This window comes from Cyprinodon tularosa, unplaced genomic scaffold (genome assembly GCF_016077235.1).
Source record: "Cyprinodon tularosa strain WSP-4 unplaced genomic scaffold, ASM1607723v1 ctg139, whole genome shotgun sequence".
Classification (NCBI taxonomy): Eukaryota; Metazoa; Chordata; class Actinopteri; order Cyprinodontiformes; family Cyprinodontidae; genus Cyprinodon; species Cyprinodon tularosa.
This window is the reverse complement of record NW_024038210.1, coordinates 529,372-540,850: the sequence shown is the minus strand read 5'-3', so window position 1 is coordinate 540,850 and position 11,479 is coordinate 529,372.

Sequence of the window (11,479 nt, the reverse complement as noted above, 5' to 3'; positions counted from 1 at the left end):
AAAGATTATAATGGGAATGCCAAATTCCTTGTATAGTTGTAGTTAATTCCCTTAGCAGGGTTTAATTTATTCTGATTTTCACCGGGTCTGTGTGTTAAATCAAAAAGAATGAATGTACACTTTAAAATACCCATAAAACTTGAAAAGGTTTTATAAAGAAATGAAAATAAAATAAAACATGAACCACAACACAAAGACATGGAACAGACATTATATATCGCACCCTTCTCATGTAGAGGTCTGAATGGGATGCTGTAGGACTCTATAATACCTGAAGGAATGTGGATCCCTAAGAGTGACTGGCGAGGGATGGAAAAGGAAAAAGGGCTAAAGAGGAAAAATGAAAAGCGTTTGAACTGGTTGCACAAAAAAACGTCCTCAGAGAGTAAGAAGGAGAGAGCAGGCAATGTGGTTAATGGACGTAAATTAATTGCTGTCATGTGGATTCTGATCCCAATAAATCAGGGTCAGTGTGGTCTCTGGTGCCATCGCTCCATCACTGGGATCCTGTAGTAGGAAACCTTGATCTGACACTCTGAGCTGCACAATTCACAGCTGTATGACTGCAGAGGTGGTAAAATATTTGGCTTTTTAAGGGAAATTTCAACCAAACATACAAACAAAAACAATATATATACATATATATATATATATATATAAAATAAAATAGATAAAATGACTGTGGCACTTCACGTGCGTCATGATATTTTGGATGCCGAGTTGTCTTATCATAGGGGGCTTTTTAAAAATGCACCACGAGTCAAGGCAGAACGCTGGATGCCAACTGGTGCAGACCTAACTGGGCTGTAAAATGCAACGTGCCTCAATAAATTAGCAATGCTTATTATTAAAAATTACCAGCGTGCTTTCTGCTTAGCTAGGCTGCAAAATTGATTTTACCTTATTTTCTCTGTCTATGACCACCACAAAGACATCCTGTTATGAAGAAGGCTTTGAGAAATACTGCATGTGTTAATCAGAAAATATGCGAACCATGTATTTTAATTACAAACCATACAAGAAAAAAAAAAACTTTTTATTAGAGGCTGCAGCACAGATCAAATTCTGAACAAAAAGTTGGAATTTTTTCTATATTTATTTCACTCAAAGTACACTATGCCTTATTATGTATACCATACAATGTGCCTACTTTGACACTGTATGCCCCAAAGCAAATCATTCATGTTCAAACAATAATATCTGAATGCGGGTGAAATGGTGCAAAATGGGAAGTAGGTCACATAGCAATTTATTTGACAAAAAAGGCGATGGGGGTTGGGAACTGGGACAGGGTGTATGCAGAGGCGGCAGCAACATCAGGGAAGGACTTTGGGACCACAGATCAGATTTTAAGAGGTTGAGAGTGCAGGAGAAAGTGATCAATCCTGGAAAAAAAAAAGTTAAACGTCATTAGATGTGTGTTTGGGCTGGTGTGAAACTGAAACAATAAGGTTGGCATGAAGTCTCCCACAAACACACACATACACACCACAAAAAGGATGCTCACGTATCAAAGGCTTCATCGTCTGTTCTTGTTAAATTTGACCAAATTTTGCAATGTTGGAACCATATTGTACATCAGCACAACTGGCAGAGAGAAACAGCAGCATTGATCTGCTATTAATGAACAGCCTAACGATCCCTGCCTTGAATATAACAAAACACACACACACACATTTACATAGAGTTTCTCTTCATATATTTACAAAAGCTACGTAAAAAAAAGAACATACACACTCCTAATCTGAACCCATTCAAATTCACATCATATATGTATCATTTATTTAGAGCCAACGCATTTGTGCAATGCTAAACCCTCCTTTTTAATGAGAAATAATCTAGCATGTATTTGTAATTTCTCAAAAATTAGGGGATTTGGGAATATCAGATTTTTTTATTATGAAAGGTGGAAAAAAATCTAAATTAACATGATTGCATTATGGCAATTTCTTAGAAATATAATTGTAGTTTTTTTTTTAAATAGCACATCGACTAATGTCTTTAATTTTATATTTGCAGAAAACAATATAAAACAAATCTTATGAGGTAAAAAAATAGCATTGGAGGTAAATTAGATACAAAGAAATATCTCTCTTTTTTTTTTTTTTTTTTTTTAAGAAAATAAAATTCCAATTCATGGATATAGAATTACGAACACAAGGTCTGCGGGGTATTAGGGTGATGTGGTCCTCTTTGCATGTTTAGAGACGATGTAATGTACATCCTCTCGACAATCTGCACAGACAGCGCTCAGGACCTGTAAAGCCACATTAACACATGAGAGAGGCTCTGGAGCACCAGTCTTTTCTAATGACCCGATAATCCGACCCAAATGCTGCCTGTTTGCTAATCTCCCCATCAGATTACCAAAGTGGAGATGAGCACTGCCTACTTGTCCCTGCCTGCCGGTCTGTCTTTCTGCCTGTCTGTCTCTGCTGGCTTGTCTCTTTATATAATTGCTCCACTCTTTTCGCCCATGTTTCTCGGTCTGATAAAGAATCTTTTCTTGAGTCTTTCTGATCTTCGTAGCTGCCAGCTACCAGTGCTTCTACGCCTGTTGGCTGCTCTCGAGTTTTAAAAATTAAGGGCGAAGTGCAAAGGCGTAAACACTCTGTTGCAAATATTCGTTCTACTATCTTTCAACATGGACAAGGATCAAGTTGGTGTAGAAACGCTCCATTTATGCTTCAGCGGCATAGCAGAATTACTTGGAAATGTAAAGTTTGATCTTTAACAAAAAAATATGCACAGAGAAATAAAACCAATCTGAATTCAATACATATATGAAAACAGTCCGTCTACATTTTTTACGCCAGAGCTCTACTTTAACGTTCCAGTTTAAAACATCCAAACCAAGCATCATGTTTGTCTCACTTCAGCCATGTATGAATCTACATGTTAGCTATAAGAAATCGCCTTCAAGGCCCTAAAAATGTCACTTTGAATTTAAAGGAAACCCACTCCTTGGGTTTGCGTGCGCTTATATAAATTTTTTTCATTTATTTGACAAACCTAAACATACTGCTTAGACGGAAGATAAGCAGCTGCAAAAAGTTTTTACAGAGACACACAAACAGCAACTGCTGCAGGCTGAACATGCCTTTGAGAAATTGCTGTCTATCTGGAAAACTACGCAGTTAGTGACAGATTAAAGACGTCCATTTTCCATAAGTGTTGCACGTCAGAGCATTTAATTTATTTAAAGCACCTTTTTTAATAAAGATTTGTTTACATGGATTTGATAGTGCATTCCAAAATTTCACAATGGCTGCAAATAACAAATTCAGACATTTATTTTTGCATTTTTTATAAATAAATGTTTTTTTTTTTAACTTCTAATTTCAGCCGTAAGGTTAGATTCATAGGTTTTTAAAAATGTTGGAGACAAAACTGAGGAAGAAAATCCAATTTAACAGGATGAATCAAAGGATGACCAACTGAAAATACACTCCTGTTTCTATGTAGATATGACAGCGGTGTGTGTCGACACATTTTAAAATAACGAGAAAGGTTAGCAGCGGGAATACCGGGATGAGCTAAGTGGTGAAGTGAGGCATGAGAGGGAAAAGAGCAGCGGCGCGCTGGAGGGAGCCGGAGCTGAAAAAGGGCTGCTAATAAAAAAAAAAGAAAAAAAAAGAGCTAAGGTCATCCCTGGTAGGTTCAGCACCGTTAGCGGGCCCGTGTCGGTGCGCGCGTGTGTTTGACAGGGAGAAAGAGGAGGAGGAGGCTGCTGCTGTCCATTTACCAGAATCAGCTGATGGCTGCGGATGATGGAGCGGCGAAGGAGTCAAGGGTCAAAGCCTTGCATTGTCAGCCTAGCTCCACTCTCCCGTGGGGTTCCCTCCCTCTGCACACCGACCCACCCCCCCTTCGGCCTCCTTCAGTTTAACATCCATTCATCAGCTTGGTGCATTGTTGATGGTGTGCAGCAGGAAAAGTGGATGCATACGTCCATTTCAGGTGCAGCTTTCGCATTTGTGGCAAAGTCGGTTTTGTGATGCTGAAGTCGCCCATCGCTGTATGGTGCAAACACTTCATTTGATTCAAGTGTGTTTGTGTGCACACATATGTGTTTCTATGCAGGTGTGTGTGTAGGACAAGACAAGAGCCCCATCCACCCCTCAATATGAGATCTACCATCTCACCCCTCAACTACCCCCCCTTCCCACCACCCAATGCAAACCTCCCCCCACTTTGCCTGTGTAATCCCTGCCAGCTGGCCCTGCTGGCTAATCCCTGTTCACTGATCAGCTGGGCCATGCATCCAGTACGGGACAGGACAGGGACAGGGGCAGATAGGGGCGGGACATTCGATAGATGTGTGTGTGCGTCTGCATGCGCGTGTATGTGAGATGGGGGGTGGTGTCGACCAGAAAGCATAAATTGAAGCCCGTGCCTTCTCCTCAGCGCACTGTGTCTGTGTGTGAGCTAGTCGCCTGTCCTCCTCGTCCGTCCATCCCTTATTTCCCTTTTCTCCTCCTTCTCCCTTGGATCCTCATACATATATACCTACTTGGCTTATATATGTATACTCTACATCGTGGGTTCTTTTTTTTTTTTTTTTGGTTTTGTCTTGAGCAGATCAAAATGGATTTTTTTCCCAATGCCGATGATTGGCTAGAATTTAGCTGAGTCCATTTCTTTTTGTGTTTTTTATTAATTCCTCTTGCAACCTTCTCCTTCTTCCCCCTGACTGCATGCGTGACACCTGCCTGCATCCCGTCCTTTCAGTCCCCCTTGTCTGCTATCCCACCACCCCTTGTGTCTTCCTAAAGCAGAAGAACCCTGACAGGATGGAGATGGAGCAGCGCAGTCACAACTAAAACTACAGCAGCAACAACAACAAAACCAGGACTGAGGACCAGAAGGAGGACAAACTCTCCATCTTCGCTGCCGTTTTTTGCCTCACCTTAGAGAGGAAAGGATGTTGATCAGAGAAATGACAGATTGTGTGTATGGTACTGTAGTATTGGTTAGTATAAAACAGAAAGGGACTGAGTAAGAGTTAAAAAAAGAGTAATTAGAGTCAATGCTTCACCTATTTTGGAGTCATTTGTTTGGTAAAAATTCTTAATTCTATTTTCTTTTTCTTTGAATCACAGTTTAATGCTTGCAAAATGATTTCTGTGTGTTGATATTTAGATCCTGTTTTCTGTTCTGAACATGGCTAGAGATACATGCGCAGAGTGAACCAAGCGAGAGAGAGAACAGTAAAGAGATGGAGAGTAGGAGGGAGGGTAAGAGGGAGATAGCGACACAGCTTTACCAACTGGATTGAAGATCTGCTTGGTCTGGTTAAACCACACCGAGCTCTTAGGAACGGGCACTGTGCAGGTTCTTTGCTTTGCTCATATTAGGACATTGTGGAGCGTCGTAGTGTATCCTCATAAAAAAAAAATCGAGCGTCCGTCCTTTGTTTTTGCTCTCAGGGGAAGATGGTCTGCAGGAATGGTAGCTGTCAGGTAGCCGGGCTGAAGCTTTCTTTATGGTGCAACAAAGGTAGCTACGTTCGCTTGCTCTGCATCTCTCCATGCTTTTCTGTCCTATTGTCTGTTTGTAATGTTTTAACATGAAGATCATCTGAATGCTGTGAACCCTGCTTAGATGAAAACACCCCCCCCCCCCCAAAAAAAGGAAAAAAATTTGTTGCAAATCCAAATTTGCATGCATGCATGTGCGTTCCATATATGTCATTTAGAGGAACTATTGATTTCATTCATTTGTACTGTGTGTTTGTATCTTTTTGTATAAGGTGCACAAAGAAGAAATGTTTTTTTATTGAAAATAACAAAGAAAACCAATCACATGTTTGTGTAGGATTAGCTTGGCTGTTACTCTGACGCGTGAAAGACCTGCAGAGCCGCATCTGAGCCTACAGGGAAGACAGATCACAGGTGAGGAGAGGGGAATGAGAAATTCCAACACGGACAGACTGAGGAAAGACCAAAAATGTTTCAGTTTCACAACAGAAAAGAAGAAATTAAAGAATTCTGTAGAACAGCATCTCAACAGGAGGTTAAATGTGTAGGAAATGATAGATTAGAGGAGGAAATGAAAAGCACTAGCTGCAAACGCTTGGAAGTTTGGGTTTGAGCTCTTTGTGTTCACAGTGGACCTTGATTTAATTTCAATACAATTAAGGCACGCGGTGAATGCCAAGAGAGAAGCCACAGTCGACCCTCGCCACAGCATTCAGGCGGCCGGAAAGGGCTGATAGCTGCACAGATTAATGATCCTCACAATCCAGATTAACGAGAGACGCAGGAGATTGCACGCACAGATCGCTCAGTGCAAACCAAGGAAGAAAACATAAATATTTTAGGACACAGACCCCGCAACCACTGGGCATCGGTCTGTTAACGCACTGGTTTCCATACTGTCCCATCAAACAGAGCCAAAGGCAGTATTCCAGAGTTACTCCTGTAGCCAAATGGACAGAGGGATCACACTAGGGGGATTAGCCCTGTGGAGACAGTGGGAGACTTCAAAGGTCTGTGTGTTTACTCATGAGAATATTCTTCCCACTAAGTTAAAAAAATACCAATGAGATGTAACATACTTAAATCAAGAAATAAATCTGTAAAAAAACAATACAATCGTGATCATTTATCTTGGTTTATTGCTACTACAAACTGGTTTCAACATGTTAGTGTTACAGGATAAGATCCGTTCTCATTTGCGACTTTCAGCATCACAGTTGTGTTTTTTTTCTTTGAAACATGTCAATAAAGTCGTCTATTTTTAAAGTGGACTATTTTTCTATTTGTAGTGTTTCTTTTTAAAGTAAAAAAAATAATCATTTGAATAATGAGCATCAGATCTTATGTTAAATAATGAAAAAAAAGAAAAAAAAAACTCCCAGCTCTACATCAAATGATTCAGGCTGCAAATCGCTGCAGGCAAAGAAGATGTGAGCTGACCTACATCTCAGATTATGGAGGCAGAATATGCAGATGATATGAAAAAAAAAGAGTTTTTCTAATTCATTATTTAAAATATGTTGATGTACATAGTTCTGATCACCATACGGCTTGGTGTACAGCACTTAGAAACTTCATAAACAAATTCACCGAAGAGGAAAAGCGATCTCACCAAAGCTACAGCAGGTCTATATTCGCATATCTATTCATATGCATTCATCTCCTCACAACTGAGGCTGAAGTGTGGAGGGCCTAAGCGTGCCACATATGTAGAGACGGAGGTCATCAACTGATTTCAGGCCCCTCTGCTTGTCTGCACATTATGCGCTTTCACAATGCTCAATGCAATTAGGAGATATAAGGAGGGGGACCCTAAACACATCAAACACCGCAGGACCCCTGGTGCTGGAGAGCAGGTGACCATACACACAGATGGCCCCTCCCCCACCTCTGATGTAATTATCTGCCCTCATGACACCTTTTTGTCTTTATATATACACATATATAAGTAAAAAGAAGCAAGAGTTTGTAATGATTCCAGTTATTAAAAGAAAAACGTAAATGGATCGGATCCAATTCTTAAAGTGGAAAAAATAAACTCAAGTTCCCTAAACTTTCAACGAACAATAAACATTTAAAATAAAATAAATAAACCATAAAAAAAAATATTAAATGATGGCATTTAAAAGATTAAATACATATTTTATTTTGGCAAAATGTAGAAGATAGAGGGAATCCAATTTAGTCATGTAAATAGAGGTCGGGTTGGCGACATGGTGAAGCGTCACTAATGGAAAAAAAGAGACAAATGATTTATGATAATGAGGAGAAAATAAAGCAGAACCATGACCTTGCAATGCAAAATGAACCTTAACCGTATAATATCTGGATTACAAAAGGATGTTATAAGCCAAAAATGTTCTCCTCTTGTTTTTTGTTTTTTCTTACCACCTATATAATATATATTTATATATACCTTCAATCAGGGCTGCAAGATAAATCTTATCATTTTGAAACAGATGTAGATTACAGCTTCATCTCTACACCTAAAGACTATCATAAACTCTCACATCATCCCTGTTAGTTTGCTGCTTCATCTCCAGCTTGCTTTTAGCGTGATGCACTCTGTGGGATGTTCCAGAGCTGACCCTCCTCCTCCTCTTCCAGCTCCAGCAACACTTTCCCTTACTTCCCCGCCGCCCTCTCCGTATGGGGCATCTACATGCAACCCTGCTTTATGGCTGCTCATTTGCATCCCAGGAGGGGCTGAAAGGCGTCCCCAGGGACACGCAGATAAGGGTCACAGGAGAACCCCTTGAGGGCGGCACGCTTGCCACGCACACCCTCCCCCTACAACACACAGACGACACGTGCCGTGGAGCTCCCTTCCAGATGAACTCAACGTTTGCCAGCAGTGGCTCCTTTATCCGGCTGTTGTCACTTAGTGAGATATCCCATTTACCAAAAAATAAAAACTTCCCTCTATGAGGCTAAATCTGTTTTCTGTAGGCTATCCCTCTCTCTGTCTAATATCATTTAATTCAGATTGTGGTTAAAATATCCTGCTAGAAATGGGAGACTCCTTCATTGAGCTGCTTTACCGCCTGAATCATAATAATGAACTGTGAAAAGGTGCTTACTCCATTATAAGTTTCCTTCTGCTTTTACTTTTTGTGGCAACTTGAATTTTTAGATCACTGAAAAAAAAGGAGAGAAATCAAACAAATAAACCTGAGTAAAGACATATTTAAGTTTAATAAAATAACGGTCTCTCCTTATAAACCCAGGGATTAGCTGTATATAGCCACATTTTTTGGTTTAATCTCACTAGCCATATTAGGTTTGACTTCTTGACTCGTAGATAACAGCAATAAATACATAAATATACATAAAATAATACACTTTAACCTCAGTCAAAAGAAAATGAAGAGCAGACAGACATTTGTATCATCAGTCTGATAAAGGGTAACAACAAAGCCATTTCTAAGGCTCCACTTAACATTTAAAAACATAAAAAATATAAAAAACATAGAAAATTGTAGAGCCTTCTAAGGAGTGGCGGCTCTACATGAATACTCTTGTTAAAAATTCTTCTAGGAGGTTACAAAAGAACCTAAGGGGTACTAACCGCTGACATAAAGGTCAAAGTTCACAGTTTATTTCAAAGAAAGAGACGCTGGGCAAATAGGCCTCAATCACTGCTGATCCAAAAGAACACAAAGGCCCTTTTCACATTTGCCAAAAATCATCTTGATGATCATCAAGACTTCTGGAAATTATTCTGTGGACCGATGATGCAAAAATGGCGAATATCCCACCACATATTAAAAAAAGAATATAATTCTGAGTCACACAAACCGGTGGCAGTGTCGTGGTCGGGGAGTAGCTTTGCTGCTTTATGACCGGGATGTATCTCAGCAATTCTTTGAGCCATAAACGATGCTATCAGGTTGTGAGTTTAAGTTCAAAAAAGACAAAGAAGGCACTGATCAACTGTGACAAAAGGAACAGCAACAAAAAGACGCAAAGGTGTTGACTTAATCAAAATCCCCAATCACTTCCAGCTGGGATGCTGTGCCTTTAACCTAACTTAAATCCCTGCTAAGGGCCTCTTCTAAATCAGGGTCTCCCTACTGTGTTAAGATGGAGCAGACTGTGTCAGCATGAATGTAACCGTGGTAAAAATGGCAGGCTTTAAAAAAAAAAAACCTTACAGAAACAGGAATCCTTTACAAGTCAACTGCATTAAAAAAAGGGAAAAATAAAGAATAAAAGAGCGCACCCTTAAAGTATACAGACAAAACCCTTTGATTTAAATCAGCATATGCTTTTGTTTGGTAGGAGGCTGTCGGCATTCACCCTCCAGATCCTGTTAGAGACGCCGTCTTTGGGCACAAAATTCTTTTTTCACATTTATGGAAGATTTTTGCTCTACTTTGGCTAGGCCATCTTCAAATGGTATTTTCTCTGAAGAAAATCATTCTTTGTTTTGACCTGATGCTTGCTTTGACTATGAAAAAAAAAAAACTTTGCTTTTATGCAGAGAAGCATAAAAGCAGAACTAAAATTGGTTTTAATAATAGGGAGCCACACAGGCAAAAAGCCAGTTGCAAATCCGGGGCCACAGCTTGCAGACCCCTGATCTAGCAGATGAAAACTGAGCTTAAGATAAAATACCAACACCTTAAGAAACTGGTGCAGTATTTTGTCTCTAGTATAGGTGCCGTAACCTTTGTTGTGAAGACAATATAATTGTTCTTAAAAGTTTAATCACGGTTATCTATATGAAATGTAAACAATCATGCATGCAACATGAAATATATCTTCTGGGGATAATACATTTACTCAATAATAAAATGAAAACTAAAAATATTGAGGACCTGAAGTTTAAAAATGTTCAAATGATCAAAAAAAACATGAATACATTTGGTCAAAATCAAATCTAAGACAGATCCTAACTTGAAACATGCTTCACTCTTTCTGCACAGACCCAAAATAGCAAGTCTATGCTTTCAATATTTTTTTATATTTTAAGCACGTGAGTTTACTGAACAGGTCATCTTGCTTCCTGTCCTGTTTCCATAATAAACTTCCTTTTAGTTCCTAATGAATTAAGGAGAGTTAATATTTCCCCATGAAACGATTTCTTCTGCATTTAACGTCCAATTATCAGAATAAATGGTTTATATACAGCGATTTTAGCAGCTCTGGTCAATAAAACTGACCTACATCAGTCCAGTTTTTGTTTTCAAAGTAAAATATAAATATGTAGCCTTTTAGATCAAAATACACGTTTAACTTAATTGTAGTGCTGCAAATTAGCATAAATTTCAAAACTCACTACAGGTCTCATCTTTCAGATCACCTCTACATAAAGAAAAAATAAAGCCATTTTCACTATTTTGACCAGTTGACTTAATAAAATTTGCCCAAAAGCATCTTAAACAGTGCTTATCTCTTAACGAAAAGGGTCCAAGTTCAGGAAAATTTCACTGAAACCTGACTAAGGCTTTGCAGCAGTAAACGGTGCTGTGGCGCCACCTTGTGGCTGCTGCGATTACAACCATAATTACCAAGTCAGAAAATGGCGGAATTTGAAAACAAGTGTTGGTTGCAATGATAGAACCCGGATTATGCATTAAACAATTGATTTTCTACCAGTAATTACTCATTTAAATCTTTTAGATCAAGTTGTCTCCAAATTACATGTACATCTTACATTGAACACCATTAGATTAGGAAATAAAAGCAAGTTGACTAGTAAATCAAATCAAGCAATTTTCACATATTTAATGAGTAGGAAGTAAGAGTATGCAAGAACCATTTCACTAGGGCACAGACAAGATATGCCAAAATGGTCAGAGTAACAAAACTATCCAACTAGAGATGGCCAATGGTAAGAAAAACCCATGACTTTTTCTTTTTAAGAGCATCTTTATTATGCCACAAATAAAAGCCAGTAGTTCTCAATGTTTTCTTTATTCCCCTAACCGACAATGACATTAAGCATTGCTGCAACCGGTGCTTTACTCTGAATTTCTGGCTAAGAAATAAGGATT